Source organism: Chiloscyllium punctatum, chromosome 20, assembly GCF_047496795.1.
Source record: "Chiloscyllium punctatum isolate Juve2018m chromosome 20, sChiPun1.3, whole genome shotgun sequence".
In the NCBI taxonomy this organism is placed as follows: Eukaryota; Metazoa; Chordata; class Chondrichthyes; order Orectolobiformes; family Hemiscylliidae; genus Chiloscyllium; species Chiloscyllium punctatum.
This window is the reverse complement of record NC_092758.1, coordinates 37,421,727-37,447,607: the sequence shown is the minus strand read 5'-3', so window position 1 is coordinate 37,447,607 and position 25,881 is coordinate 37,421,727. Positions and strand designations below refer to the sequence as shown.

Sequence of the window (25,881 nt, the reverse complement as noted above, 5' to 3'; positions counted from 1 at the left end):
ATTGCCATTGACATTAACAAGCTGACGGCAAATCAGATTAGTTGAGGTGGGACTTCCTTCCGAAAGAATTGTGTGAGGTACATCTGAAGCCAATTAACGCTCCTTGGAAACCTTGCCATCCAAAATATCATGCCATAAAATCTGAATGAGATGCAGAGAGACCTCTTGACATCTGGATCAACTGACCATGAGAAGTATTGTCCAATATAAAACAATGACTTTGGAAATGATAGTTATGATGAGGAGATGCTGGTGCTGGACTGGGGTGGACGAAGTTAAAAATCACACAACACCAGAGTTATAGCCTAACAGGTTTATTTGGAAGCAAGAGCTTTCGAAACGCTTCTCCTTCATCAAATGTATCAGATCGTAAGACGCAGAATTTATAGCAAAAGGGTTTCAGTGTCATGGAGCTGCAATGATATGTTAAACAAATTTAGGTTAAGTCTTTCAGCTTTTAGAATGGGATATGCTAGTTTCAGTTCTTTAATATGTAAACCTCAGAACTCCTTTTAAGTTACATTCTCAAGAGAGCTTTAGCTTTTCTAACAATAGGTGTTAACCCTGCTCAGACAATGCCTTAAAGGTGTGAGGTTAAAGTTTGTCTGTGTTCCAATGTTGAGTCACATTGGTTCTATTTCTAAAATGGGACTTAGAGAATCTTACATGGATTTATGCAGTTTTTGAGCAAAATAAAATGCAATTCTGCAAATACAAATTCACCCCACAAACTTATATGTGTGCGCATGCAGGAGACACAGAGTGTGTGTGTGCATGTCAGAGTATGTGCCTGTGCGTGCGTGTCTGTGTTTGGTCAAGTATGCGTGAGTTCAAACAGAAAGCAAACAGCCAAGAGTATTTAAAACCAAGTTTTGAAACCAAGGAAGTGTTTAATCATAACTCATTGTAGGTCAGGGAACACAGAGGTGATTGATGAATTGGACTTGGTGTGACTTGAAGTCTGCGTTGCAGAATTTTGACTGACTTCACATCCGTAGAGATTAGAATATGGGATAGTAACCAGGAGAGTGTTCACATAGTCAAGTACTGAGATAACAAATACATTGATGAGGGTTTCAGCATCAGGTGAGCTGTGGCAGGAATGGAGTAGGATAATGCTGGGGGTGGCACGATGGCTCAGTGGTTAGCACTGCTACCTCACAGTGCCAGAGACCCAGGTTTGATTCCTCCCTCAGGCGACTGTCTGTGTGGAGATTTCACATTCTCCCCGTGTCTGTGGGGTTTCCTCTGGGTGCTCAGGTTTCCTCCCACAATCCAAAAGATGTGCAGGTCAGGTGAATTGGCCTTGCTAAATTGCCCATAGTGTTAGGTACGTTAGTCAAAGGGAAACGCGTCTGGGTGGGTTACTGTTTGGAGGGTCAGTGTGGACTTGTTGGACCGAAGGGCCTGTTTCCACACTGTAGGGAATCTAATCGAAAAGAAGGCAGTTTTATTCAGTCAAAAGGATGTTAAGATTGTGAACAATTTGACTCAATCTTGCCGGGAATGATGGTGGTGGATTGGAAACAGAAATTGTGGCTGGGAAGAAGGCAATAGCTTCAGTCTTCCCATTGTTTACTTGGAAACATCTTTGTGCTCATTACAAGATGTCAGGCAATCATTTTGACAACTCAAAGATAGTGGAGGGGTCAAGTGATTTGTTGGTGGGGTAGAACTGGCTATTGTCAGTGTATTTTCCAATGATGTTGCAAAGGGGCAGCATTTATTAGACAGGATAAATATTAAGAGGCCAAGGATAGACTCTTGACAGACACCAGAGGGTTTGTTATGGAAGAGGCAAGGGATATCATTTAAATGATTTTGCTAGTGTAATTAGATAAGAATGGAAGAAAGTGAGCATAGTTCCACACAGCTGGATGTCAGTGGAGCAGTACATTGTGGTCAAATGTGTAGGCAATTTAAGAAGGCTAGCTTACCTTTATGATAGTAATGTAGGATGTCACTTGTGACTTTAATAAGCACCACTTCAATGGTGTGGCAGGGTTGGAAAACCAATTGAAGGGATTCAGTCATGATTCTCTGGAAAGATGAGCACAAATTTGAGCATTTAGATGTTACATAAAAGAAATATAGTGCAATCTTGCTGACTATAAAATTGATTTTCAGCAATATTATAAAGGTTTATCATCAAAGTGTCAGAGTAAGGGATCCTTAAAAGGAGATTTATTAAAACAAGTTAGAACTAGTTCATCTCTGTTCATTCATCACCGGAGTAAGATACCTCTGCCATTACTAAAACAATAGTAAATTGCGAGCGCATGAATTTAGCAAATTCTTAAATCTGTTCTGCTTTGTTCAGTTGTTTGTTTGGATTATAATCCTGATTGAAGGAATTCAAGTATAGTGTAATTGTTTAGTTTCCAAAGGTAATGTTGCCAAAGTCCATGGAACATTCTGCAAGAACTCATTATTTGCAGGCTTATTTATACATCTTCTCGCTACACTAGATCAGAGTTTCACCTTCCTTACAGTTCTGCCTCTACACAAACTTGTGGCTCTGACATCACCATCGTGTCATTAAACATCTTCATTCTGCATTTTTCTAATGTTAAGCCCATGAACTTTGACAGACACTGGTGGTGAAGGCTAGGGCTTTGTTTTAACATTACAAAACATGTTTAAACTTACTACAAAATCCACACAAGAGCAGAGCAAGTAGAGTTTGTTTGGAAATGTTCAGAAGTGAGAACATTATCAATTTTTCCATTCCTAGCCTTGGGAAGCTGAGACTAATCAGCAAGATGCTGTCACCAAGATGAGATGAATTAACTCATTACAGTTTGAGGGCTGAATCTGAAGTCTGTGTACGAGGTACAGCTACTTACTGTGTAAGGTCTTTGAACCATTATTGGAGTTCAGTCAGTTATACCTAATTGCATTAGCTAGGTAGCAGTAGCATTAATCAATGTACAGTGTTGCACCAATTCCCTAAGTGCATGTGAGAAGTAATAAGAACATCACATGGACTGTTATATTAATACTGGCATCCCCTGGATCATGGGAATAACAGCAACATAAATCAAACTATCAGTTGTTAAACAAAATGGAACAATGTTTAGCAATTAGACATGCTTTCATTCTGAAAACACAATTCATCTGTAATACAAAATTTGAAAATGAAGGAGACTGTTGGAGCTGATGACTAGATTAACTGCTGCCATTCTCTCTTTTGAATAATGTCAAACCAACAGAAGTAATTAAAATTCAGCCAACATAACACTTCTGTTTTATTTTTCAGGTGATATTGTTTTTGAATGAAGACTATTTTTTTCAAAAATCTGACAACATCAAATATAATGAGGTACAGCAATCCAGGCAAATGGTGTCCTAAAGATCCTGAGGCATAGTGAACATTTATTTTAGGGACCTAGCATAGACAGATGTTGTACAGTTATAGTACTTAGGTAGTTCGCTGCAGCTAATCAAGATTCATTTAACAGCACTTTCAAACTGACAACTCCTATCACTTGGAAGAACAAGGGCAGCAGATACATAGGAAAAGCAGCAGCTGTAAGTTTATTGTTCCCCAAGCTGGCTTGGAAATACATCACTGTTCCTTCACTGATGTTGGGAGAAAGTGAGGACTGCAGATGCTGGACATCAGAGTTGAGAGTGTGATGCTGGTAAGGCACAGCAGGTCAGGCTGCATCCAAGGAGCAGGAGAATTGACATTTCAGGCATAAGCCTTTCCTCATTCCTGATGAAGGACTTATGCCCAAAACATTGATTCTCCTGCTCCTTGGATGCTGCCTGACTTGCTGTGCTTTTCCAGCACCACACTCTCGACTCTGTTCAATATCCTAGTACTCCCTTCCCCCAAGAATTGTAGCAATTCAAGAGGCAGCTCAACAGCCCTTCTCCTTGGCAGTTAGGTATGGACAATAATACTACCCCAGTCAATTGCCACACAGGAAGTTTGTGAAGCAAACTCCATCAGGTTTGCTTAACAGGTTTCTGCTGTGGATGGTCCTTCAATCAAAGACAGTCAATGCCTGATCAAGGAATTTAGCATTGAACTGCACCCCTCTACCCCTTATTTTGACTCCTCTGCACCCCTCACCCCACACACAGCTCCCATCCTGCTGACTGAAACTTAAGATGGCAGGCATTCCTCAAAGGAGGAGGTGATACAGGGCTCTTGCTGTCTGTCTAGATGGTGGGCATGACACCCATTACCTGGATTAAATTCCATCCATTGTGTCCTCCTTGATATTAATGTTTATTTTGAGAATATTATAAACTCCCCAGGAAATATTATAAGTTTATTTTAAGCAGGAAGCACATCAGATTCCCTTTTCAGAGGTTGTAATTTCTGCAAAAGATGCAAAATAGCATGATTAACTAGAAGCATTGTGTCATGTGATTACAGCGCTACAAACAGCAATTGGTGCTTTTCCAAGCCACATACACATCAGCACCTTTTTGAGGATACTTAGTCACAACTCACCAATAATACATGAGGAATCAATGAATTTTAGAAACATATCGTGGGTCATTTTAGCTCTGTGCTGTAATGTAAAATTGGTAACCGTAATTCAGCAGCTTATTGATTTATCTGTGCAAAATAAAATTCATGAAAGATATAAAATAAGGTAACAAATACTTGCTGCATATTAAAAATCCACTGTATCGCAAATTTTGTTTCTGGTGCAAATCAGTTTACATTCTGTTGAGTTGAAAAGGTATTCAAATTTACAACATTGTGATGTACAGCATATTATTTTTATTTAACAATTTATTAGAAATCAAGGGACATTGTGCAACAGGATATTATATTGTTCAACTTATCAACCATTATGACCCAACCTTAAAATAATTAAAAGCAAAAGGTCCTGACTTATTTTAAAGAAATATATTCATAATCGACTCCTTATATTTGTATTATGATATATGGTGGATCTTTGGAAGAATTACAAATAATGACTTGAACAAAGTTATATTTTAAAGATATGACAGTATGTTTCATTTATACAAAATCAGACAATAGTGGACAACAACCCAAAGAAGGAGGTATTAAGAATGAATTAATAGCTTACCAAAGAACTGTACTTTAAGGTTCTTTAAGGCAAAATGAACTTAAGGCAAAATGAACCTAGGGAATTCTGTGACATAGGATTGAGGCATGGAGAGGAGTGGAAGAGCTTGGACAAGGGGAAAAGCTGAAAGGGAAAGGATGGAACTTGTCAAGCTGAAAAGGATTACAGAAATGATGACTAGCAAGAACATGGCTGAGACTAAACAGGAGTTTTCTGTGAATGTTAAATTTGAAAAGTTGGGTATTCAGGAGACAACGTGGACTAAGTTTTACTCTGGGTTTCAGGATCTTGTTAGGAGGACAAATTGGTAATCCCCAGCACACACTTTTTGACCTTTTCACCATCTTCTCAGATGTGGCCTCCTAACTTTTCTTCTCTGCTTTGCTTATCTGATGAAGTATATTGGGCAGAAAGAGGTGTGGGTTTAGCTCAGTTGGCTGCATGGTTCGTTTGTGAAACTGTATGATGCCAAAAGTATGGGTTCAATTCCCACACTGACTGATGTTACCATGAAGCACTCTCCTTTCGCCTCTGTTCTGGCAGCCCTCAAGTTCATAAGATACAGGAGCAGCATGAAGCCATTTGGCGCATTGAGTCTGTGCTGCCATTTGATCATGGATATATGCACTTCACCCCCATTTTCCTGCCTTCTCTCCATATCCCTTCAACCCATTGCCAATTAAAAATCTGTCTAACTCCTCCTTAAAGTTACTCACTGTCCCAGCATTCACTGCATTTTGAGGTAGCGAATTCCACAGATTCATAATCTTTGGGAGAAGTAGTTTCTCCTCAACTCTGTTTTAAATTTGCTTCTCCTTCTCCTAAGTCACAACCAATCATCTCTCTCTCTGTCTCTAATGGGAGAGCAGCCCTATGGTCTGGTAAGATAATGGCCACCTGACTTGATTGAGCAGACTCTTTATGCCCCTGGCCAAATCATGGGGGAGAGAGATTATGACAACCCTGTGACAGGAATGTCTCCTTTCCCGCCAGCAGTTTAAATTCAATGTCCAAACAAGGGAATATGCTCCCCCAGCAAGCAGGTAAACAATCCAATTGAAGTCTTCACACTCAGTAAATCAGGAAGTTAAAACCATTTACAATACTTTTAATTTATATTTTCAGGTAGCAATTGAAATTTCTATGGTTGGGTTAACATAGAGATGAGATAAAGATGAACAAACTGTCAAGAAAATAACAAAGAACATATGCATTTTGTATCATTATTGAAAAATTTGACATTTCACTAATATGAAATTTGTTTTTCAGAGCTAGTGAAGCTGTTCACGATTAATTATGATCACTTGCACAAAAGAAAACCTCATTGCAGCTCATTCAAGAAGTTGTGACTTTTTCAAGTGATTTTACATTGAGACTAACATCGTATCAGTGTAGATTCAATTCCATTAATGTTGACAATTGCAGTCTAAGGTGCTGTGCCTGAAAAACACAATGAGGAGTGTACAATCATTGACACTAACTTCTAGATTTCTACATCTTTCTGTGCATGTGTGGGCTGTAGCAGTTTCCATTAGTTTTAGTACAGATTGGTTTTGCTGTTACTTACCTTTACGTGGAAGAAAAATGTGCGCTGGTGCATTGTTACAGATTCTGAGATTTCATAGCACTCAAGGCTAGGAGACCAGGTTGATAGTAACAATGTGGGAGAATGTTATGTGCCAGCCAGCCAGGCGAGTTCCTTAAGAATCAAACGGGTTTGGCAATATCTCACTGTGCTGTATGGAGGGTGCTTAATGAAAGTGACTTAACAACTTTGAGCATGTTTCATAGTAACTATGGTGACAAGATATTAATGCCTGCCTTCTTTCCTCTCCACAGATAAATTTGGGCCATCTGGAACTCAGCATAAAGCACAAGATAACTTCACACTACCTACGCACACTGACACAGGCAGCAGCCCAGAAACAGAGTCAACTTTTACAAATAGCTTAGCCAATCACTAGAGTGCCAGGTAACCATCTGACAGAAAGGAGATATACTGTTTACTCCTCAAGGGACAGTAGAGCAGTTGGAGATTAGTAATGAATACCTGAGCTGGCAATGGAGGGGCAGGTGGATTGAAGAATTTAGTTAGAATTCAAAGTGTTCAAGAATAAGCACAACACCAACAGTTATAAATGTGGCACATATCACTGAACTGAAGTTCTTTAGAATACTGGTTGTTTGATTGATCACTTAGTCATAGAGTCATACAGCACAGAAACAGACGTTTCAGTCAAATCAGTCCATGCTGACCATTATCCCAAATTAAACTTGTACCACTTGCCTGCATTTGGCCCAAATGCTTCCAAACATTTTTAAATTTATATTCTTATCAAATGTCTTTTAAATGTTGCAACTGTAACTGCATCCACTGCTTCATCTAGAAGTTAATTCCACACATGAACTACGATCTGTGTAAAAAAGTTGCCCCTCATGTCTTTTTAAAATCTTTCGCCTTTCTCCTTAAGAATATGCCCTCTAACTTTGAAATCCCCCACCCTAGGGAAAACACATCTGCCATTCACCTTATCTATACCCTTCATGATTTTATGAACCTCTATAAGGTCAACCCTTAACCTCCTATGAAAGTCAAAGCCCAACCAACCTCTCCTTTTAACTCAAACCTTGCATTCCCAGCAGTATCCTTGTAAATCTTTTCTGCACCCTTTCCATCTGAAAAATATTCTTCCTACAACATGGCAACCAGAACTGGACTTGTTTAGATTTTTATTTATCCATTCAGAATAAATTGACAATGGTCAAATGCATAATCTACAAAATCAATTTATACATATCTAAATATTTGCAACATTAAAAGTGCTATAAAAATGCAAGTTGGTGATGTTTTTTGCCGATTAATTCTGCCACTGTAATGAATGTCACAACTGGCATAATGTATTTACTGTTAAGATTAGAGAGGTGCTGGAAAAGCACAGCAGTTCAGGCAACATCTGAGGAGCAGGGAAATCAACGTTTTGGGCAAAAGCCCTTCAGGTGGCGCGGTGGCTCATTTGTTGTCACTGCTGCCTCACAGCACCGGGATCCCAGGTTCGATTCCAGCCTCGGGCGACTGTCTGTGTGGAGTTTGCACATTCTCCCTGTGTCTGTGTGGGTTTGCTCTGGTTTCCTCCTATAGTCCAAAGATGTGCAGGTCAGGTGAATTGGCCATGCTAATGTGTTAGGTGCATTAATCAGTGGGAAATGGGTCTGGGTGGGTTACTCTTCGGAGGGTTGGTGTGGACTGGTTGGGCCGGAGGGCCTGTTTCCACACCGTAGGGAATCTAACCTAATCAGCATTGGCCCTCCTGATGAAGGGCTTTTGCCCGAAACTTCAATTTTCCTGCTCCTCGGATGCTGCCTTATCTGCTGTACTTTTCCAACACCATTGACTCTGATCTCTAGTACTCACGTTCGCCATTTACTGCCATTTTCCTGTATGCATGCATGTAAATACATTGAGGCATCCGTCAAGGTCAGTCTAACAGGTTTGTGAGGTAAAAACAATGACTGCAGATGCTGGAAACCAGATTCTGGAAACTGTTGAAGTCAGGGCATCAATGTGGACTTCAACAGTTTCCTCATTTCTCCTTCCCCCACCTCACCCTAGTTCTAAACTTCCAGCTCAGTAACTGTCCCCTTGACTTGTCCGGACTTGTCCTACCTGCCTATCTTCTTTCCCACCTATCCACTCCACCCTCTCCTCCTTGACCTATCACCTTCATCCCCTCCCCCACTCACCCATTGTACTCTATGCTACTTTCTCCCCACCCCCACCCTCCTCTAGCTTATCTCTCCACGCTTCAGGCTCACTGCCTTTATTCCTGATGAAAGGCTTTTGCCCGAAACGTCAATTACGAAGCTACTTGGATGCTGCCTGAACTGCTGTGCTCTTCCAGCACCACTAATCCAGTAACAGGTTTGTGGTCAACTCTCCAAATATTTTTATGGACAGAACCGACAAAGGCTTGTGAAAAATGGACAACCCTGAAGGATGTTTTATCAGAAGAAGAGGTGAAGTTGCAATCATCTATTTAAGCCAGTTTTCCTGAGGTGACATATCCTCAGTAGATAGACAGCTTGATCTTATCAAATTCCATCAGATCCAATCTTGGTTGACATTGAGCATTCAATCTGGACATGATTTTATATATTGAGTCACATTTCCTGGTTAAGTTAGGATTTCATGCTCAATACAGCACATTTCAGTCATAAACTTATTCCAGTCTTAACCGTCACAACTTCCAAAATTTTCTGTTTGCGTGACGGTTCTTTTTAAGAGCAACTAGAAGGCTGCACATTTTGTGAGTTTCTTCTCAGTACGCTTGATTTTTCAAAGTGCTAGAGTCTGCTGCAATTTCTATAAAGGAATGTCCAGAGGACTGCATCTTGTAGAATTTAGGAAAGGCTGCAGGGAATGTTATGTTGGTGGATCTCATGGGGTTTGGTCACAGATGGGGGTTAATTCCATAAAAATTTGGTGTATCAGGATGTGTACTCTAACCTGCTGACTTCCACTTTTCACTCCAGTGCATCTCTGTCCCCCCTTGGTTTCCCAGATCCTGGAACTCACCAGGAAAAACAGGATGAGACACAGTGGCAATTGACAGTACTGAAGACATGAGAGGCAAGTCATGCCAGCATGTTTTCAGTATTTCCCAATGTGGTCCAATCTGCTTTTCCTTGTTCACATATTTGTGTTAGTGGGTAATTTTATGCATTTGGAGGTTTCATGTCCATTTTAGAAGTTTAAAGGTCTGATCTGCAACCTGGAGCTGTAACATAGCAGGGTGGCACTGCTTCCTTTGCACTTCAAAAGAGAAACAGAACCAGAAACAGCAAGAGCAGACTTACACCAGCCACAGAAGCAGCAGGATTTGCACTCATGAAAATCTATTGCCCACAAACTTGTAACTTCATAGGAGAAAAGGGACAAGCTCGAAGAGGCAGTTCACCAGAGGCTTCAGAAGAAATAAGGGCTGTGTACTTAGATTCCTGGTTGGACTGCTGAGTTGCTCTTAGCCAACATTTTCTGGTTTAGGGAGACCCAGCAAAGACTAGCTCCTCTGTATAAAAGCAAAATACTGCTAATATTGGAAATCTGAAACAAACACAGAAAATGATGGAAAAGCTTATCAGGTCTGGCAGCATTTGGGGAGATAGAAACCGAGTTAATGTTTCCAGTCCAGTTCAACTCTGGTTTGGTTATGAAGAGGAGTCATATCAGACTGAAAACATTAACTCTGGTTCTCTCTCCACAGATGTTAACAGGTGGCTACTGGCTTGCTCCCCTGTACTTCTGCAAGTTAAACTTGAGCATTAAAATCCAGATTATCACTTTAACAATGATTAATACCATTTTAATTATCCACCACGATAATTCAAGATTTTAAATTGTTAAGACAAATAATACCTGAAGTATAATTATATCCTAGCGGTGAATGTTAAAATGTCTGCAGCTTTTTGGAGATCATGATTCTTTCTAAGCAAAAATCATAATAAATCATGCATATTCTGTGAAGCTACAATCAACCCATTTAAAAATGGCAGTGTATTGTTGAGAGGTTGAACACAGTTGCATTTATTATGCACACACAAGTGCTTTTTAATAAGATTTTGGACACCGTATTAGTCTTGTTACTGCATCATTGTCATCATTAGTACTGTCAGTTTCACATAGGAATTACAGACATCCTACACACAATGTTTTTCATCGATATCACTATTCACTTACTAATGTCTTTAACACCTTTCACATAGCCAGCATTATTGCATTATTTTATTTCTGAATTTCATCACATTTTATTGCCTATGTTCAGAAAGATAATATACCTAACTACATTAAGTATACACATCACAGAAACAAGTCATTCTGCCTAATGGATCTGTGTCAGTGTAATGCTTCATATGATGCTCCACCTACCAATTTCAACTCACCCTCTCGATATACCCTACTATACCTTTATATATTATTTGTCTGCCATCCATTAGGAAACATCTATGCTGTTCAGCTCCACTACATCTCTTAGCAGCAAATTTCACGTTTCACCCATTCTGTTGGTAAAGTTTACCCTAAATTTTTTATTGAACTTTGGATTTAAATTCCTCAGATTAGCTAAGTCTTGCAAATACTTTTAACTTGGAGTAAGACATTCCAAAAGGGTATTAGCTCTGATTCAATACATTGTAGCAGTTTCACATGACAAATCCCCATCCTATCAACTCCCTTCCTCCGCCCCATCCATACTCTCCTGCCTTTGACTGCCCAGTGTGTCATCAACCCACCTTCCCAAATTAATTAGAAATACTTCATTACCTCGTTCGATGAAAATTGATTGATGTTGAACAGCTCTTTTTTTTTTCATGTTGTTTTGCAACAAATGTATTCTGAAGAAAATGAAGAAAATACGCACATTTCATTTTAACGCCCCTCATTTTTGTTGCTTGCAGTAGTGTTCAGGATATTAATCTTTAATTTCCAGATACTCGAGGTCAAACCTGGAGGATCAACAACTCTGCAGTCAATTAAATTGAACTTTCCAGTCAGTACCAATTTGATTGTGATCAGCAGACACAGAACAGATGGGTACCAGAGTGAAAGAACTAATATTGCATGGTCTCATCCTCCCAGATGGCAGATTCTGGTGAACGATTATATAGTGCACAATGGCTTATGGGCAATTTTGAAAAAAAAGTCACCTGTGACTTGCATTCAATCATTTGTTCCCGAAAGACAATGTACAACCTTGAATGAATATCCTATATGTTTATTCACTGTAACTTTAAGTTAATTCAACAACTGTGGAAAATAGATCAGGGATTTTATAAATACCTAAGGAGCTAGAGGATGTGAAAGGAAGAGCAGGACATGTTAAAGACCAAATAATTCAACTTGGCAAGATGCAAGCATTGTTCTTCATAAATGTTCTGCCATAGAGTTGGCAATAGGGTTGAGTAGTGGGGGTGATGGACTGGAGTAGGGAGCAACCTACACATTCATATTTTGAACATAGTTAAAGAGGAAATATTAAGGAGGTAGGCATGTTTAAATGTAAGGAATTACCAAGGCACAAGTAAATGTATCACAAGATTTTTTAAGAGAAGCCAGGAAGGAAGAAGCAGAGGCTCCTAACATCATTTTTTAATCATCTCCAACTCTAGGATGGTACCACAAGGCTGGACAATTGCTAATACTGTACTATGAATTAAAAGGGAGAAAAGTTTGTCTGAGGCAGCCTTCATTAGTTTCAGCTGTTCTCAAGGATACCAAATCTTCAAATCTTCAGGTAAGATATGTACCTGCATGTGGAGCTGGCAGAATCGTGCATGATGATATTCTCTCACTCTAAGCACTAGCACCCAATTGTCCTGCCATGTAATAGCTCCTCGACCTAATCACAATATCAACCCCGATCTTGGATTGAGAGCTGAGGTAAAATGCAGCATCTCTCACTCCTTTAAAGCAGGTTGGTTCATTAAAACAAAATCTGATTCTATTGAAAAAGGCTGAGGATTAGTATCTGGTGCCCCTCAGGCCTCATCATTCAGGTGGTGGGAAGATATCCCTACACACCCATGTTCTGTCTGATGCTCTGTCCCAAAACTCTGCAAAAAGCAAGATGAAGATGCATTTTGATCAGCTTCTATGCCTATGTGAAATTCCAAATCAGGTGAGACAATTTTTTTTACTTAAATACTCTCTGAAACTGCCTGCAGTGGCAGTTGAATACAATTCTTTTGAGATCAGCATATTTATTGTGTAATAATTCTCATCAGATCATTGAAAACTAAAGTTCAAGCGATTGTATTTCAGCAACAAATGTTTGGAGACACGGGTTGGACACTAACTTAGGGTTTACTCTCGGGAGGACACTGGTTCTCAACAAACTATGGTCACCATAGGAGATCTACTGTCCCTGGAAGAGCTAGATATCAAACTTGCACCAGAGGAGCTAAGCACAGACTCAGTTATCATCAGCAAAGCTCCAGATCCTGATGCTGCACCATCTATAGCCCCACAGGAAACCAATTCTCCTACACCATCTGCAAAAACACTTCTGTCTCTGCCTTTGATATGCTTGATGCAAAATTGTGATTCTGTAATAGAGTAAAGTTGACAGTAGTAATTGCAACAATTATCAAAAAGCAGCTCTTTGATGAACATTATGGGAGAAATATTTGTTCATGCTAAGCTTGTTAAACGGCAGATCCTCACTAACTCTGAATCCCAGGGCAACAGTGAAAAATGTACAATTAATTAACACACTCTTCTCAGTCCAGCAACTGCAAAAGAAGTGCTGTGAATAGAAGATGCCACTATATATTACCTTTATCGATTTCACTAAGCCATTCGACTATGTGTGTGGAGACGGATTAATTAAACTGCTGGAGAATGCTGGCTCCTAATCAAAGATGATCAATAAGATAGTTTTTCATGACATCATGAAGGTATGGTCAGCTAAGACAGCACAATAGCAAAACTCTCTGAAATCTGCAATGGGATCCAACAGTTTTGTTTTCTGTCACCAACACGCTATGACCTTCAAACCAGCTACAAATGGTGCCTACTTATGGACTAGGACTGGAAAAGGATTGTCTAATTTTTCTCACTTGAGATCCAAGATATAGTGCTCAAAATCCTCATTGTAGACTTGCTCTGTGTTGACACTGCCAGCCTTACATTCAACGCTGAGAAGCACCTTCAGTAGCAAATAGACAAACTCTCTCATCATTGCAAAGAGATTGGTTTAACTATCAACTTAAAGACCAATGTTTAGGTCTGGAAAGTTGCCATCTGTCAGCATTAATAATATGTCACTGAATGTTTAGTGAGTTTTATATCTAAGCTCCATAATCACTGGCTGAAACTAACACAAGCATTACAAAAACTGCAGCTGTTATTCAAGAGAAAGAGAGTCTGAAACAAGAGTATCTGACTGACAGCATCAAGCTTACCACACCTACCAGCTCAATGCATTCCATTACAATGGTGAGACCTTCCCAACAAATACTAGGGAAGATGAAAAGACTGAATAGTTTCAATTTTCAGTGTCAAGACATATGTTTACCATCACTTAGCTGGACAAGATCACTGACTCAGAGTGTGTTACCCTGTCAGCATATACTGCTTGCGAAGCCAATAACTTCAACATTGATTTGGCTACATTCAGTAGATGGATGATGCTGCATCCTAAAAACCTTCTGTCCAGTGGACTGACCGTTGTGAAGCAATTACTTAGTCTTCCATTGCTACACTACAGAGACACTTGGAAGCAAGGTGTGAAGATAGCAAACGTTAAGAGATAGTTGCTGATGGCCATGACCTCTGGATGCTGACCAGAAGAGCAGTGAAAGAGCAGAGCAGAAGCAAAAAAACTCAGCTGTGTGAGAAGAGAGCCTGGAGAAAACAAAGGCCGGAAATGAGGGACTTTCAGACTGCACTGTCCTACTCTGCAGCACATGCAGCAGTGACAGATATACCAGAGTATGGCTCTTGAGCCATAACAGGTGATGCTTCACACAGACAACCAGAACATACGATTATCTTAGAGATAGAAGGCCACCAATGATACATTGTTTGTTTAGTACAGCAATTTTCACCGGATATTTGTCAGCAAATATTAGCATATATATTATGTATTTGCCTGTGTTGAAGAGAAGAGAGGGGAATTCACACCATAATGGTATCAGAAAAAACTAATGTGTCAAGATTCGGGACATCAGCCAAGGAAAAGCTATTAAAATCTGAAAATATTGACTGTCCAATCTCGCTAAAATCAGACCAAATTAAGCTTGTTTGTTGTTTGGCCTGGATTTAAAGAGTTCTAAATTCATTGTGACATGTATGAGAGGAACAGATATCACATATCAAAGCACAGATGTTCAAAGCTTAAATTTCTGGCCTGGATTTAAACTGGGCTACAAAACCTTCTCTGTTGAGGAAACTGGAAATATTGTAAGGAAAAATGGGCCTAAGAGTCTCCTCTCAATGAATAATCTTCAAGTTCCCAAGAGAAATTAGTTTTTATTGTCTGAATCCTGTTAATACTGAAAACAATATCACCTTCAAATTTGGCTTTCTCTCTCATAAGGATAATAATCATGTGGGAAATCAAAGTGCCACAGTTTGTATCAAGAGATTTTTTTGATGACAAGGTTTTGGATTTTGCAGTCTTGAGGAGGTGAAACAGCAAAAAGAAAATGGTTGCTGAGCTGGGTGGCCAAACGTCCCATCTCCACTACCACTTGATATCATTTTTTGTAGGAAAGGAAGTAAGTGGCAAAAAGACCTATTATAGAGAAACCAAAAATGGACTTATAAAGTAAAGGGGTTGGTTAGTTCACTCAGTTGACCAGATGGCTGGTTTCCAAAGGAGATTGAAGCTAACAGCATTGTTTCACTTCCCACAATAGCTGAAGTTAACATAAAGTAATCAATTTCCTCCCTTCACCTGAGGCATGGTCAACTACCACGAGTCATTTCTGTCTAACGAGAGATCGACCCTCTGATATGGTAAGACTGCAGCAACTTCACCTTTATGTTGAATCTACTCCAGCGTCTGTCAAGGTTAGCATGCAGGACATGAAGGTATAAACTATAGGTTGGACGTGGGAAAAATTTGAAAGGTAAATACGGTGTGTTTACCATCATAACATGTTTTAATATAAGTCATATCTCGAATAATTAAAATGAATGATGGCGGTTTTATGATTGTAAGTACCCCTCAAGCAACATGTTTTTGAGATCGCTACTTCTGCCAACTAGCAATCTGTCAAGTAAAAGGTTAATATTGCAAGTGTTGAAGTATTTGATATGTTAAAAATTTTGCGATGAACGTTCCACACAGAAAGACAGTCCAGTTTTCTAATTTATGCACACTGTTTCTAACTAGCCACTCCATTCCATTCCTTCTTAGACAGTACATCCCACATTGTTCCCAACGAGCAACTCCATTCCATCCCTTCCTAACTAGCCACACCATCCCACTCTGTTCCTAACTAGCCACTCCATCTGTCTCTGTTCCAAACTAGCCACTCCACCCCTCTCTGTTCCAAAAGGCCACACCATTCCACACTGTTTCTAACTAGCCACCTCCATTCCATTCCTTCTTAGATAGTCCATCCCACTCTGTTCCGAACTGGCCACTCCATCCTACTCTGTTTCAAACTAGACATTTCATCCCTCTCTGTTTCTACAGGCCACTCCATCCCACACTGTTCCTAACTAGTCACTCCATCCCATTCTGTTCCTAACTAGTCACTCCATCCCACATTGTTCCTAACTAGCCACTCCACCTCACTGTGTTCCTAACAGACACTCCATCACTCTCTGTTCCTAACTAGCCACTCCTTACCCAAACTGTTCCTAACTAGCCACTCCATCCCTCTCTGCTCCTAACTAGGCACACAATCACACTCTGTTCCTAAATGGCCACTCCATCCCACTCTGTTCCTAAATAGCCACTCCTTCTCTCTCTGTTCCTAACTAGTCACTCCATCCCACTCTGTTCCGAACTAGCCACTCCATCACACTCTGTTCCTAAAAGCCACTCCATCCCTCTCTGCTCCTCACTAGGCACACAATTCCACTCTGTTCCTAAATGGCCACTCCATCCCACACTGTTCCTAACTAGCCACTCCATCCCTCTCTGTTCCTAACTAGTCACTCCATCTCACTCTGTTCCTAACTAGCCACTCCACCCCACTCTGTTCCTAACTCGTCACTACATCCCTCTCTGTTCCAAACTAGTCACTCCATCCCTTTCTGTTCCTAAATAGCCACTCCATCCAACTCTGCTCCTAACTAGTCACTCTATCCCTCTGTGTTCCTAAATGGCCCCTCCATCTCTCACTGTTCCTAACTAGTCACTCCATCCCACTCTCTTCCTAACTCACCACTCCATCCCTCTCTGTTCCGAAAGGCCACACCATTCCACACTGTTTCTAACTAGCCACTACATTCCATTCCTTCTTAGATAGACCATCCCACTTTGTTCTTAACTGGCCACTCCTTCCCACTCTGTTCCAAACTAGACACTCCATCCCTCTCTGTTTCTCCAGGCCACTCCATCCCACCCTGTTCCTAACGAGCCACTAAATTCCATTCCTTCCTAATTAGCTACTCTATCCCACCTTGTTCCCAATGAGCCACTCCATTCCATCCCTTCCTAACTAGCCACGCCATCCCACTATGTTCCTAACTAGACACACCATCCCACTCTGTTCCTAACGAGCCACTCCATCCGTCTCTGTTCCAAACTAGCCACTCCATCCCTCTCCATTCCAAAAGGCCACACTATTCCACGATGTTTCTAACTAGCCACTCCATTCCATTCCTTCTTAGATAGTCCATCCCACTCTGTTCCGAACTGGCCACTCCTTCCCACTCTGCTACAAACTAGACACTCATCCCATTCTGTTTCTACAGGCCACTCCATCCCACTCTGTTCCTAACTAGTCACTCCATCCCACTCTGTTCCTAACTAGCCGCTCCATCCCACTCTGTTCGTAAAAGCCACTCCATTTCTCTCTGTTCCTAACTAGTCACTACATCCCTCACTATTCCTAAATAGCCACTCCATCCCTCTCTGTTCCTAAATAGCCACTCCATCCCTCTCTGTTCCTAACTAGTCACTATATCCCTCACTGTTCCTAAATAGCCACTCCATCCCACTCTGTTCCTAAATAGTCACTCCATCCCACTCAGTTCCAAGCTAGACACTCCATCACTCTCTGTTCCTAACTAGCCACTCCATTCCACACTGTTCCTAACTAGGCACACAATCCCACTCTGTTCCTAAATGGCCACTCCACCCCACTCTGTTCCGAAATAGCCACTCCTTCCCTCTCTGTTCCTAACTAGCCACTCCATCCCACTCAGTTCCAAGCTAGACACTCCATCACTCTCTGTTCCTAACTTGTCACTCCATCCCTCTCTGTTCCTAAATAGCCACTCCATCCCTCTCTGTTCCTAACTAGTCACTATATCCCTCACTGTTCCTAAATAGCCACTCAATCCCACTCTGTTCCTAAATAGTCACTCCATCCCACTCCGTTCCTAAATAGCCTCTCCATAACTCTCTGTTCCTAACTCGTTACTACATCCCTCTCTGTTCCAAATTGGTCACTCCACCCCACTCTGTTCCTAACTAGTCATTCCATCCCTCTCTTTACCTGAAGGCCACTCCATCCCACACTGTTCCGAACTAGCCACTCCATCCCACACTGTTCCTAACTAGCCACTCCATCCCTCTCTGCTCCTAACTAGCCATTCCATCCCACTCTGTTCCTAACTAGTCACTCCATCCCACTCTGTTCCTAACTCACCACTCCACCCTCTTTGTTCCTACTTGGCCACTCCTTCCCTCTCTGTTCCTAACTAGCCACTCCATACCTCTCTGCTCCTAACTAGGCACACAATCCCATTCTGTTCCTAAACAGCCTCTCCATAACTTTCTGTTCCTAACTCGTCACTCCATCCCTCTCTTTTCTAACTAGTCACTCCATGCCTCTCTGTTCCTAAATAGCCACTCCATCCAACTCTGTTCCAAACTAGTAACGCCATCCCTCTGTGTTCCTAACTGGCCACTCCATCCCACTCTGTTCCTAACTGGCCACTCCATCCCACTCTGTTCCAAACTAGACACTCTATCCCTCTCTGTTCTACAGGCCACTCCATCCCACACTGTTCCTAATGAGTCACTCCATTTCATTCCTTCCTAATTAGCCGCTCCATCCCACATTGTTCCCAACGAGCCATTCCATTCCATCCCTTCCTAACTAGCCACCCCATCCCACTATGTTCCTAACTAGCAACTGCACCCCACTGTGTTCCTAACTAGACACTCCATCCCTCTCTGTTCCTAACTAGGCGCTCCAACCCTCTCTGTTCCTCAGTGGCCACTCCATCCCTACCTGTTCCTAACTAGCCACTTCATCCCTCTCTGTTCCTAAATAGCCACTCCATCCCTGTCTGCTCTTAAATAGGCACATAATCTTACTCTGTTCCTAACTAGCCACTCCATCCCACTCAGTTCCAAGCTAGACACTCCATCACTCTCTGTTCCTAACTAGCCACTTCATTCCACACTGTTCCTAACTAGGCACACAATCCCACTCTGTTCCTAAATGGCCACTCCACCCCACTCTGTTCCGAAATAGCCACTCCTTCCCTCTCTGTTCCTAACTAGCTACTCCATCCCACTCAGTTCCAAGCTAGACACTCCATCACTCTCTGTTCCTAACTTGTCACTCCATCCCTCTCTGTTCCTAATTAGTCACTCCATCCCTCTCTGTTCCTAAATTGCCACTCTATCCAACTCTGTTCCTAACTAGTCACTCCATCCCAATCTGTTCCTAACTAGTCACTCCATCTCTCTCTGTTCCTAACTCGTAACTCCATCTCTCTCTGTTGCTAACTAGTCACTCCATCCCAATCTGTTCCTAACTAGTCACTCCATCCCACTCTGTTCCTAACGAGCCACACCATCCCACTCTGTTCCTAACTCAACACTCCATCCTACTCTGTTCCTAACTAGCCATTCCATCGCACTCTGTTCCTAAATAGCAACTCCATTCCTCTCAGTTCCGAAATAGCCACTCCATCCCTCTATGTTCCTAACCAGCCATTCCATTTCTCTGTGTTCGTAACTAGTCACTCCATCCCTCTCTGTTCCTAAACAGTTGCTCCATTCCACTCTGTTCCTAACTAGTCACTCAATCCCTCTCTATTCCTAACTAGTCACTCAATCCCTCTCTGTTCCCAAATGGCCACTCCATTCCTATCTGTTACTAACTAGTCACTCCATCCGACTCTGTTCCTAAATAGCCACTCCATCTCTCTCTCTTCCTAACTAGTCACTCCAAGCCTCTCTGTTCCTGAATAGCTACTCCATCCCAGTCTGTTCCTAACTAGTCACTCCTTCCATCCCTGTTCCAAACTAGTCATTCCATCCCACTCTGCTCCTAATTAGTTACTCCATGCCTCTCTGTTCCTAACTAGCCACTCCATCCCACTCTGTTCCTAACTAGCCACTCCATGCCTCTCTGTTCCTAAATAGCTACTCCATCCCACTCTGTTCCTAACTCAACACTCAATCCCACTCTTTTCCTATAAGCCACTCCTTCCCTCTCTGTTCCGAAATAGCCATGCCATCACTCTCTGTTCCTAACTCGTCACTCTATCCCTCTCTGTTCCGAAATAGCCACTCCATCCTTCTCTGTTCCTAACTAGTCACTCCATCCTTCTTTGTTCCTAAATAGCCACTCCATCGCACACTGTTCCTAACTAGCTACTCCATCTTTCTCTGATCCTAACTAATCTTTCCATCCCTCTCTGTTCCTAACTCGCCACTCCATCCCACCCTGTTTCTAACGTGTCACTCCATCCCTCTGTGTCCCTAAATAGCCACTCCATCCCACTCTGCACCGAACTAGTCACTCCATCCCTCTGTGTTCATAACTAGTCACTCCATCCCTCTGTGTTCATAACTAGTCACTCCATCCCTCTCTGTTCCTAACTCGCCACTCCATCCCTCTGTGTTCCTAATTGGCCACACCTTCCCACTCTGTTCCTAAATAGACACTCCTTCCCTCTCTTTTCCTAACTAGCCACTCTATCTCAATCTGTTCCTAACTTGCCACTCCATCGCACCCTGTTCCTAAATAGCCACTCCATCCCTCTCTGTCCCGAAATTGCCACTCCATTCCTCTCTGTTCCTAACTAGTCACTCCAATGCTCCCTGTTCATGATTAGCCACTCCATCCCAGTCTGGTCCGAACTAGTCACTCCATCCCTCCCTGTTCCTAACTAGCCACTCCATCCTACACTGTCCCTAAATAGTCACTCCATCATTCTCGGTTCCCAAATGGCCACTCCATTCCTATGTGTTACTAACTAGTCACTCCATCCGACTCTGTTCCGAAATAGCCACTCCATTCCTCTCTGTTCCTAACTAGTCACTCCAATGCTCCCTGTTCATGATTAGCCACTCCATCCCAGTCTGGTCCGAACTAGTCACTCCATCCCTCCCTGTTCCTAACTAGCCACTCCATCCTACACTGTCCCTAAATAGTCACTCCATCATTCTCGGTTCCCAAATGGCCACTCCATTCCTATGTGTTCCTAAATAGCCACTCCATCTCTCTCTCTTCCTAACTAGTCACTCCAAGCCTCTCTGTTTCTGAATAGCTACTCCATCCCAGTCTGTTCCTAACTAGTTACTCCATCCCTCCCTGTTCCAAACTAGTCATTCCATCCCACTCTGCTCCTAACTAGTTACTCCATTCCACTCTGTTCCTAACTAGCCACTCCATCCCACTCTGTTCCTAACTAGCCACGCCATGCCTCTCTGTTCCTAAATAGCTACTCCATCCCACTCTGTTCCTAACTCGACACTCAATCCCAATCTTTTCCTATAAGCCGCTCCTTCCCTCTCTGTTCCAAAATAGCCATGCCATCATTCTCTGTTCCTAACCCGTCACTCCATCTCTCTCTGTTCCGAAATAGCCACTCCATCCCTCTGTGTTCGTAACTAGTCACTCCATCCCTCTCTGTTCCTAACTAGTCACTCCATCCCTCTTTGTTCCTAAATAGCCACTCTATCCCAATCTGTTCCTAACTAGTCACTCTATCCCTCTCTGTTCCGAAATAGCCACTCCATCTCTCTCTGATCCTAACTAGTCACTCCATCCCAATCTGTTCCTAACTCAGCACTTTCTCTCAATCTGTTCCTAACTAGTCACTACATCCCAATCTGTTCCTAACTCGCCACTCCATCCCTCTCTGTTCCTAACTAGTCACTCCATCCCTCTCCGTTCCTATCCAGTCACTCCATCTCTCTCTGTTCCAAACTAGTCATTCCCTCCCTCTCTGTTCCTAAATAGCCACACCATCCCTCTCTATTCCAAACTAGTTACTCCATCCCACTCTGTTCCGAACTCGACACTCCATCCCACTCTTTTCCTATAGGCCACTCCTTCCCTCTCTGTTCAGAAATAGACTCTCCATCCCTCTCTGTTCTTCAATATCCACTCCATTCCTGTGTGTTCGTAACTAGTCACTCCATCCCTCTCTGTTCCTAATTAGCTGCTCCATCGCACTGTGTTTCTAACGATCCACTCAATCCCACTCTGTTCCTAACTGGTCACTACATCCCACTCTGTTCCTAACTAGTCAGTCCATCCCTGTCAGTTCCTAACTCAACACTCCATCCCACTCTTTTCCGAAAGGCCACTCCTTCCCTCTCTGTTCCGAAATAGCCACTCCATCAGTCTGTGTTCATAACTAGTCACTCCATCCCACTCTGTTCTGAAATAGCCGCTCCATCCCTCTCTGTTCCTAAATAGCCACTCCATTCCTCTGTGTTCGTAATTAGTCACTCCATCCCTCTCTGTTACTAATTAGCTGCTCCATCCCACTGTGTTTCAAACGTACCACTCCATCCCACTCTTCTGCTAAATAGCCACTCCATCCCATCTTTGTTCCTAAATAGCCACGCCATCCATCAGTGTTCCTAATTAGGCACTCCATCACTCTCTGTTCCTAAATAGCCACTCCATCCCTCTCTGGTCGAACTAGCTGCTCCAACCCACTGTGTTTCTAACTAGCCACTCCATCCCACTCTGTTCCTAACTGGTGACTCCATCCCACTCTGTTCTGAACTAGTCACTCCATACCTGTCAGTTCCTAACTAGCCACTCCATCCCACTCTTTTCCAAAATAGCCACTCCATCCCATCTCTGTTCTTAAATTGCCACGCCATCCATATGTGTTCCTAACGAGTCACTCCATCCCTCTCTGTTCCAAATTGGTCACTCCTTCCCTCTCTGTTCCTAAATAACTACTCCATCCCTCTCTGTTCCTAAATAACTACTCCATCCCACTCTGTTCCTAACTAGGCACTCCATCCCTCTCTGTTCCTAATTGTCACACCATCCCTCTCTGTTCCTAAATAGCCACTCCATCCCATTCCATTCCTAACTAGTCACTCCATTCTACCCTGTTCCTAAAGGCCACTCCATCCCACTCTGTTCCAAACTCGTCACTCCATCTCTCTTTGTTCCAAACTAGTCACTCCATCCCAATCTGTTCCTAACGAGCCACTCCATCCCACTCTGTTCCGAACTAGCCATTCCATCGCACTCTGTTCCTAAATAGGCACTACATCCCTCTCTGTTCCGAACTAGTCACTCCATCCCTGTCTGTTCCTAAATAGCTGCTCCATTTCATTCTGTTCATAACCAGCCACTCCATCCCTCTCTGTTCCTAACTAGCCACTCCATTCCATTCTGTTCCTAAATAGCCACCCCATCCCAATCTGTTCCTAACTAGCCACTCCACCTCTCCCTGTTCCTAACTGGTCTCTCTATCCCACTCTGTTCCTAAATAGCCACTCCATCCCACTCTGCTATACTAACTAGCCACCCCATCTCTCTCTGTTCCTAACTAGTCTCTCCAACCCTCTCCGTTCCTAAATAGCCACTCCATCACACTCTGTTCCTAAATCTGCACTCCATCCCACTTTTTCCCTAACTGATCACTCCATCCCTATGTGTTCCTAACTAGCCACTCCCTTCCACTCTGTTCCTAAATAGTCACACCTTCCCTCTCTGTTCCTAACTCGCCACTCCATTCCTCTCTATTCGTAATTGGCCACTCCTTCCCTCTCTGTTCCGAACTAGTCACTCCATCCCTGTCTGTTCCTAAATAGCTGCTCCATTTCATTCTGTTCAACACCAGCCACTCCATCCCTCTCTGTTCCTAACTAGTCACTCCATCCCACTCTGTTCCTAACTCGCCACTCCATCCCACGCTGTTCCTAAGTAGCCACTCCATTCCATTCTGTTCCTAAATAGCCACCCCATCCCAATCTGTTCCTAACTAGCCACTCCATCTCTCCCTGTTCCTAACTGGTCTCTCTATCCCTCTCTGTTCCTAAATAGCCACTCCATCCCACTTTGCTACTAACTAGCCACTCCATCGCACTCTGTTCCTAACTAGTCTCTCTATCCCTCTCCATTTCTAAATAGCCACTCCATCACACTCTGTTCCTAAATCTACACTCCCTCCCACTTTGTTCCGAAGTAGTCACTCCATCCCTGTCAGGTCCTAACTAACCACTCCATCCCAATCTGTTCCTAACTAGCCACTCCATCCCTTTCTGTTCCTAATTGGCCACTCATTCCCTCTCTGTTCCTAAATAGCCACTCCTTGCCTCTCTGTTCCTAACTCGCCACTCTATCTCAATCTGTTCCTAATGAGCCACTCCATCCTACTCTGTTCTGAACTAGCCATTCTATCGCACTTTGTTCCAAAATAGCCACTCCATCCCTCTCTGTTCTGAACCAGTCACTCCATCCCTCTCTGTTCCTAACCAGCCACTCCATCCTTCTCTGTTCCTAACTAGTCACTCCATCCCTCTCTGTTTCTAAATATCCATTCCATCCATCTGTGTTCCTAATTAGTCACTCCATTCCTCTGTGTTCCGAAATAGTCACTCCATCCCTCTCTGTTCCTAAATATCCACTTGATCCCTCTCTGTTCATAGGACATAGAACATAGAAGAATACAGCGCAGTACAGGCCCTTTGGCCCTCGATGTTTTGCCGATCCAAGCCCACCTAACCTACACTAGCCCACTATCCTCCATATGCCTATCCAATGCCCGTTTAAATGCCCATAAAGAGGGAGAGTCCACCACTGCTACTGGCAGGGCATTCCATCAACTCACGACTCGCTGAATAAAGAATCTACCCCTAACATTTGTTCTATACCTACCACCCCTTAATTTAAAGCTATGCCCCCTCGTAATAGCTGACTCCATACATGGAAAAAGGTTCTCATGGTCAACCCTGTCTAAACCCCTAGTCATCTTGTACACCTCTATCAAGTCCCCCCAAACCTTCTTTTCTCCAATGAGAAAAGTCCCAAGTGCCTCAGCCTTTCCTCATACGATCTTCCTACCATACCAGGCAACATCCTGGTAAACCTCCTCTGCACCCGTTCCAGTGCCTCCACATCCTTCCTATAGTATGGCGACCAAAACTGCACACAATACTCCAGATGCGGCCGCACCAGAGTCTTATACAACTGCAACATGACCTCAGGACTCCGGAACTCAATTTCTCTACCAATAAAAGCCAGTACGCCATATGCCTTCTTCACCGCACTATTTACCTGGGTGGCAACTTTCAGAGATCTGTGCACATGGACACCAAGATCTCTCTGCTCATCCACACTACCAAGTATCCGACCATTAGCCCAGTACCCCATCTTTTTGTTACTCTTACAAAAGTGAATCACCTCACACTTAGCTACATTGAACTCCATTTGCCAACTTTCTGCCCAGCTCTGCAGCTTATCTATATCCCGCTGTAACCTGACACATCCTTCCTCACTGTCAACAACTCCACTGACTTTCGTATCATCTGCAAACTTGCTCACCCAACCTTCTAGCCCCTCCTCCAGGTCATTTATAAAAATGACAAACTAGTCACTCCATCCTAACTAGTCACTCCATCCCTCTCTGTTCCTAAATATCCACTCCATTCCTCTGTGTTCGTAACGAGCCACTCCATCCATATCTGTTCCTAACTAGTCACTCCATTCTCTGTGTTCCTAAATATCCACTCCATCCCTCTCTGTTCCTAACGAGTCACTCCATTCCTCTCTGTTCCTAAATAACCACTCCATCCCTCTCTGTCCCAAACTCGCCACTCCATCCCACTCTGTTCCTAATTGGCCACTCCTTCCCTCTCTGTTCCTAATTGGCCACTCCTTCCCTCTCTGTTCCGAACTAGTCACTCCATTCCTCTCTGTTCCTAAC

The 25,881-nt window shown here is 42.7% G+C and overlaps 1 long non-coding RNA gene across 1 annotated transcript in view; it reads left to right on the top strand.

The window, feature by feature from the left end:
* LOC140492047 (uncharacterized) overlaps positions 1 to 25,881 on the top strand; it is a 421,161-nt gene that overhangs the window by 374,802 nt on the left and 20,478 nt on the right. The window contains exon 3 of the long non-coding RNA XR_011963481.1: positions 6,897 to 7,029. This is a non-coding gene — a long non-coding RNA (uncharacterized lncRNA). The remainder of the gene's footprint in view (positions 1 to 6,896; positions 7,030 to 25,881) is intronic.